Consider the following 7,436-nt stretch of genomic DNA (forward strand, 5'->3'; position numbering starts at 1 on the left):
ACGCCACCTCTTCCAGGGGACTTAGCGATAATGACGCCAGTGTGGGGAGGATTTGCAGAACAAGTTGAAGGCTGCCTCTGGGGGAAGGTGGCCCAGAGGGTCTTCTCAGGGTTGAGAGACCAGGGGGGAAGAAGGATCAAACCCCCCTGTTGTTGCCTGGGCTGGGGGCAGGTGAGGACCCAGACCCGGACAGTGGAAGCCCTGGCCTGTGGGAGCCTTTGCCTTGCAAGTCTCCCAGGGGAACTGCCAGGTTAGATACTGGATGCCCCATTAGACTGCAATTCTCAGATGAATGATGAGCACTAAAATGTGTCCGCGTGTCTCAAATATTTCATGGGACATGCTTCTTCTAAATGTATTCGTTGTTTCTTTGAAATTGTCCTGGATTTTCAGTTGCTAAATTTGGCATCCTCATTAACAGGGGAGGTGGAAGCCTCCTGTCATTTGTGCAGGAAGCAGCACCTCCCAAACGGTGCTCCAGGGACCACTCATCCCTCGAGGTGCCCTATGGAAAAAAGGAAAGGAACATGTCTAGGGAATTATATGTTGAGAAAAATTGCAATGTCCTTCCCCACCCCCCCCCCCCTTTTAAGAAAAGAAAAGCCTGCTTGGGTGGCGGGGGTAGGGATGGAGCTTGTGAAAATGAGGCCTCGGGGGCGAGTCGTTTAGTCATCCATCTTGGCTAGTGGGCGGGTGGGATGCGGGTCTGTGCCGGAGGGAGGAGGGAGGAAAGCAGAGGGCGAAGAGAAGGGTCTCAGCTCATCCGAGGCCAATCTGGACCAGCCAGCGCCCAGACTGGGGCACCCCCTGGTGGCCGCCACTGGATTTGCCAGCACAGAGCTTGGATAGTTGACTGAAAACCCAGCTGGATTCCTGTCCATCAGTCCACTTTTGGCCGCAGGAAGCGCTCAGCCAGCGTGCACTGAGTGGACACCTTCAGGCAGCGATCCGGATTATTCAGAGCAGAGTAACCCTGCTTCTGCCCTGATTACAATAGTCTTATCTTCAGGCCCAGGCGGCTTTGGAGAGCTTGAACTGTCCAGATGCTGGTGACACCTGCACTGGGTCTGATGGATAAATGTCAGAGTCAGGATTTGGGCTGCTGGAAGAAGTCTCAGGCCAGCTGGGGCCCCCAGACGTGGCCATTTCCCTTTCCCGGAAACCCATCTGTGTGATGGCCCAGCTCTGCTGGCGTTCACAGCTCGGAGCTCCTGGTGCCTACAAAGAAGGGCAGAGCCGGGGTGGGGGCACTGTGGAAATGCTCCCCCCTCCCCCAGACCCATCCTGCAGAATTAGGGAGTTGGGGGTTGAGAGCTGAATCTTGATTCAGGAATTTGTCTTGGAAACACATCTTACTGGCAGCACCTGTGGGCTGCAAGCAGTGGGGGTGGCGGCCGTGGAGGGGTCTGGCCCCTGCCCTGCTCACCTCCAGCTTACAGACTTCTGCCTGCTGGCTGATCAGCCCCCAAGGCCTTTCCAGGTTCCTGGGAGGTCCTCAGCTGGGGGGCGGGACACTCCCAGGAATGATGGCAGGCCCTGAGGACTCATTGTCTTTTGGAACCGAAGGTCACCCAGGCCTGGGGCCATCACGAGCCTTTCGGGGTGACTGCTGGGGCTCAGAAAGTCAGCTTCAAGGCTGCTGCTAGCAGCCACTACACAGACCAGGGGCCTTTGGAATCGGGCAGGCCCTGGCCTATTTTGCCCCTGTCTGCTGGCTCCTGTCCTGCAGGCCTGGGGGTGGCCGGTGGGTCATCCCCTGGACGGTGGGTTCCTGCCCTTTGCCTGGGCTTTGCTCTCTCTGGGAAGGGGCACCCCTAGGCTTCGGTGTCCATCCTTCTGCTGGGTGGGGAACGTGGGCTCTCTAGTCCACCAGGGGGCAGGCTTGTACCTCTCAGGGGGGACAAGGCCACCAGGCCCTGGGGGAAGGGCCTGACACCTCCCCTTCTCTAAACCTCAGCTCGGCCCCAGAGCGGAGCCCAGGGGCTGGCTCTCTGCCCTGGGACAGCCACCTCCCTTGGGCCTCACTTTCCTCCCTGGATGGGACTGATGCTCAGGGCTTGGCTCAGACCGAGGGATCGGTGGAGAAACTGAGGCTCAGGGCGTTTCCAGGACGCCGGAGGGTGGTACCCACAGGTGTGGTGCGCAGAGGGTCTGGAGCCCAGGCTCCTGGGCCCCGGGAGACACGGGGACGTGCTGTGGGCTGGTGGCCGGGTGGGGAGGCGTCAGCTTTGCGGGGTTTCTGGCTCACACCCGACGTGCGAAGTCTCCATCCAGGTGCGCTTTTCCTGGCGTTGGTTCTTTCAGAAGCGCGTTTTGCTCATCGCACCCGGGACACCCCCTCAGGGCGTGTGCGTCGGAACACACTGGCGCGGAATAGCCTGCTCGGGCTGACCAGTCGTTTCGACGGACACACTTTCTACATTATTACCAGCTTCCTGTTTCCTGCAAGTTACCGAGTGGTGCAATGGCCCTGAGATGGCCTTGGGCGTGCCCGGGACTGGGCGAGCAGTCGTTTTTCCTCCCTAATTTCAAAGCCTCTCACAGACTTTCCTCGCAGTAGAGGGCTCTGTCTACAGGCCTGTGTGCAGCGAGGGGGGGAGGCCCAGGTAGGGCGACTGACTCTCCAGATCTTTCTGCATGTCAGTGGGCCCGGACGGCTTAACACAGGATATTTACTGCGGCGCCCAGACCCTGTCCTGGCGGCCCTGAGGGTGGGGCACGTGGCTCTGCCGAAGCACGGAGTTACTGCGGTTTCTTTTCTACCCCCAAGCGCTGTTACGAAGTTGATGCTGTGTCTTGCAGCCGTTGGCAGGAGGGGAAGGTGGGATCTTTGAAACCTTCTTTTTTCCCTCTGCTGTGTGCCCTCCGGGCAGTGTGGCCATGTCCCTCGGCCATCCCTCCGAGGGATGCCCCCAGGTTGCTTGGCCAAGCCTGCAGGGAGAGTGGTGTCCTCAGGGGATGCTATTAATAAAGTGACCGCTGACCCCGGACGTGCGGAAGGCGGAGGGGAACGAGCGTTCCCAGGGTCGGCGTTTGGCCGAGGCTTTTCTTGCGTGACCGGCGGCCTCCAGGGCGCTCTGGCTCTGCCCTGGCCCCCGTGGCCCCGATGGACAGGAAGCTGTTCGTGGACCAAGCACAGGGGCTGCCCTTCCTCTCGGATATAAATATCCCGGGACCAGCTCCCTGCAAGTGTCCTGAGGCCCCGAGGGAGGGAGCCTCAGGCGTGGGGGGACCCTGCTGCGCCCAGACAGAGGTCGCCCGCCCTCCAGGAGCCAGCTCGCGGCCGCTCCAGAACTTCCCCAGGCTGCCCCGCTGCCCGGCGCTGCTTACAGGGCCTGGCCAAGGGGTCCGGCTTCATTTCTCTTCTCATTCAGTCGTGTGTGGGACAGACGAGGGGGTGGTGTCTGTGCCTCCCAGGAGTCCTGGTGGCTGGACGGACGAGGAGGACGTGATGGGGGCGAAAGTGGCGTTTGTGCGTTTTGTGTCCCCTGCATCCGTGTGCTGCTCTCCCAGCGCCAGGCCCTCGGGTTCCGGGAGGGGAGACTCATGTTTAATGAAGCCGTTGCCGGGAGGACTTGGCCAGCAGGAGGCTGTGCCGGCCCACGTCCAGCTGTGGCGCGGGCATAAGTCCCCCATGGCCCCTGGCTGGGCATGCAGGCTCTTCCCACAGGGCTGCAGGGCTGTAGCCCCCGGGGCTTGGGCTCTGGTCCCTCCCATTGGAACCTGGAAACGCTCCTGCTGGAGGAGGAACCAAGCGCTCCCAACCCCGTTAAAAAGACCCAGATAGGCCGGTGTGGATAACCACCCGTAATTCTCCAGGCCCCGTTCAGTCCCCGACGTGTGCTGGGGTCACAGAGCCCCGGGGGCCTGGGAGGGAACGCAGCCCTGCTGGTTCTTGGGCCCGGTGGGCCCAGTTTGGCAAGGCTTGGGTGGTGTGGAGGGTACTGAAAATGATGAAACATTTACAAATCCATACAAAATGAGACTGGAAAGGATTTAGTTTAAAAAATGCTGCCAGACCGAGCATGGCTTACCCCGGAGGCGGCGGGAGGCTCGCTGCCCCTCTCCCAGTCTGCCAACCAAAGCCGCCCACCCCCGGCGTGCAGGCCGGAACCAGGTGCCACATGTAGTGTCTCTGCTCCTGGGACCTCCACGTGACAGAGGAGAAAGCTGAGGTTCAGAGAGGACCCCTAGCCAGAAGGAAACAGAGGGGATTTGAAGGCGGCTCTGGGGAACTGCGAAGCCCAGGCTAGCCCCTGCTCTCTGTTAGGGACCCGAGACCTGCCAAGAGCCACCCCCCCACCACCACGGGGGTCCTGTGCCACCGAAGGCCAAACTCTTTGAGAAGTTCTGCTTACAGTTCTCCCAGAGGGCCAGCATGGGGGGCGGCTTAAAGGCTCTGAGAATTCCTGTGTGAAGGAATTCTGCTCCCCCTTGCTCCCCCAGCACCTCCCAACCTCCTGTCCCCACAGAGCAGCACCAACAACCCCCACGGACCCTGGGCTCCTCAGACGTGCATTTTGAAAGGTGCTGCCCTGCGGAGAAGGAGGAGGCAGGACAGGAGCTCTGGGAAGTGTGAGGGTGGGCTGGGCTCTCCTGCCTGCCTGGTCCATCCCCCGGGCAGGCCGGTGAGGATGGGCTTCCTGCTGGGACCTCCTGAAGTGTTGCCCCAGACTCCAGGCCCCACTCTGTAGGAGCCTCAGGCCCTGGGGCGAGACCTTCCCCTCTCAGCACCCTCTTCTCAACTGAATGGAGAGGAATCGTGCGCACCTTGCAGGGCTCTTGGGGAGACACAGGGAAGGCCTCGCCCAGCAGTGGTTGTAAACGCCCTTCGTTCAGGGGACCTGTGCTTGTTGAAGCTCTACTTGCGTCTTGCCCTGTGCCAGCCGCGGCAAGAACACATCGCTAAGTGGCACATGGCCCTACCCTCTTGGACCTTCAGGCCTGGGGTGTGGAGGGGAGTGGATTAGGTTCGTGAGAGTTCCAGGGGCCGAGGGGACTCATCCTGGGGTGGGCAGGAAAGGGCAAGGCTGGAGTCAGAGTCAGAGTTTGCCCAGGAATGGGGGAGGGGGAGGGATCTGGGAAGAAGACACAGTCTGTGCAAAGGCCGTGGGGCAGGAGGGAGCAGCACCCTTCAGGATTGGAAGGAAGGAGGGATGCACAGAAAGACCCAGGGATGGAGTCTAGGGGGCAGCAGAGGCAACGGGGGAGGGCAGGGGCCAGGCAGCAAGCTCTGATTCCACAGGGCAAAGGAAGGCAGCACAGAGGAGGTGGCCCAGGGAGGCACTGAGGTTGTACAGGTGGGATGTGGGGCTGGCCTGCACTGGGAAGGGTGGACTCTCCACCTGATGCTCCTCTTGGTGTCTAACAGCCCCGTCCTGCCTGTCCGCCTTGTCAGGGGCCCCAGGGTGCTGCTCTTAAGGAGGCTGGAGGGTGCTCTGCCCATGGGTCTCCTTGGAGATGTGGCCACCCCAGAGCCCTTACCTCATAGCCTCCAGATCCATCCTCTCAGCCAGCGCCACTGGTCCCAGATGTGGGAGGGGGTGAGAAGGGGGTGTTGGGAATTTGGGGGTGCAGTTCTAGATGTGCACGCTGAATGTCCGGGGCCCAGGCTTGGAGAGCCCTGGGGGATGCCCGGCGGGTGACCGAGCACAAGGCATCTCCCCAGGGCTTCCCTAGGTGAGGAGGGCGGGGGTCACTGCTATGGCCTTGGCCCCACTCCCGTCACGTCCCCGCACCGGGACGGTGCGGGCAGCAGTGTCCACTCCCAGGGCCGGCTCTGTGCCAGCTCGGGCCCCCCAGAGCCATGTGGTATGGGGTGTTCTTCCATTCACCAGTGAGGGGAGAAGCAAGCACAGGGTGGGGTCACGGCTGGGGGGGTGTAACCTCTGGGGTCACGTGCCTGGGCCCCGACCTGGACTTTCTGTGGACTGTGAGGGCTCAGCCCCGGAGGCAGGCATGACTGAGGAGGTCCCACCGGGGACGAGGGCAGGCATAGAGGCGGGGGGAGGCCTGGATGCTGCTGGCCCAGCCTGGCCTGGCTCACTCTCTGCTCCTGAGCATCCTGGACCTGACCCGATGACCCTGCCCTTGCCCCTCCCCGCCCCCGCCCCTGCTATTTCCGGCCTCTCGGAGCCTCGGCGATCACGTGCCCAGGTCCCTGCAGGCTCCACGCACGGCCTGCAGCCCGCAGAGGGGAGAGAAGCCACGCTGGGCCCCGGGGCTTGCTGCAGGGCCAGGGTGGTGGTTCCCCGGTGCCTCCTGCTAGCCGGGCTGTGAGCCGGACGCGGGGGGGTGCAGCTGGAGCCTGGAACACAGGCGGGAGTGCCCGGTGCGGCTCTCTGGGGCTCTCTGTCCGGGACAGTGCAGGGCGGCCTCCTGCTTAGACTCTGGGGGTCCCACCCACCGGGCTGAGCCCCCGCTTCGTCCCCAGGGGCAAGGGAAGTTCTCTGCGTGTGGGTCCTGTGGCTGCTGTGGCCGCAGACTCGGGGCCGAGAGCCACAGAAGTGTATTCTCTCCCGTTCTGGAGGCCAGAAGTCTGAAATCCAGTGTCACAGGGCTGCGCTCCCCCTGGGGGCTCCAGGCGTGGGTCCTTCCTGCCTCGTCCAGCTGCTGGGGGCTCCAGGCATCCTTGGCTTGTGGCCGCCTCCCTCCAGTTTCCACTCCACCTTCACGTGGTCTCTCCTCTTCTGTCTCTGTCTCTTTTTTTTTAATGGAGGCACTGGGGGTTGAACCCAGGACTTTGTGCACGCTAAGCACACGCTCTACCACTGAGCTGTACCCACGCACCTCCCCCTTCTGTCTCCTGTGAGGACACCAGTCAGTGGGTTTAGGGTCACCCAGGTAACCCAGGGTGATCTCACTTTGAGATCCTTAACCTAATTACATCTGCAAAGACCCCTTTCCTCACTAAGATCACATTGATAGGTTCCGGGAGACATAGCTTTTGGGGCCACCATTCACCCCACTGCACTCTCCAAGCCTCAGTCTCTGCGTCTGTAAATGGGTCTATGGTGAAGACCGGCCAGGGCTGGGCAGGCCGAGCTGCCACTGTTGTTTCCAGCCTGGACCTCGTCCTTGACCCCCCGAGGGCTGGGTCCCTCAGGTGAAGCAGCCCTTCCTTGGGGTCAGGACTTGGGTTTTGGCCCTGCACTGTCACCAGTCCCCTCCAGACCTCGGGGAAGTCACTCCTGCATCTGTGAAATGGGAAGATTCTTGCTGGTGGGGTGAGGTTGTGGGGGGTGTCACAGGCCTTTTAAACTCTGAAAGAACCCTGTTCCCGCTCCAGAAAAATACAGTTGTATCCACGATTCCAGGGGCTCAAAGCCCCTAGAAGCTGTGTGCATTTCGTATTTTCCATCAGGCCCAAAAGGAAATGCAGAGGCTGGCGAGGCTGTGCAGGTAGCCAGCCCCCTCCCCACCCCAACACTCCCCAG

This window comes from Camelus dromedarius, chromosome 10, assembly GCF_036321535.1.
Source record: "Camelus dromedarius isolate mCamDro1 chromosome 10, mCamDro1.pat, whole genome shotgun sequence".
NCBI classification, from domain to species: domain Eukaryota; kingdom Metazoa; phylum Chordata; class Mammalia; order Artiodactyla; family Camelidae; genus Camelus; species Camelus dromedarius.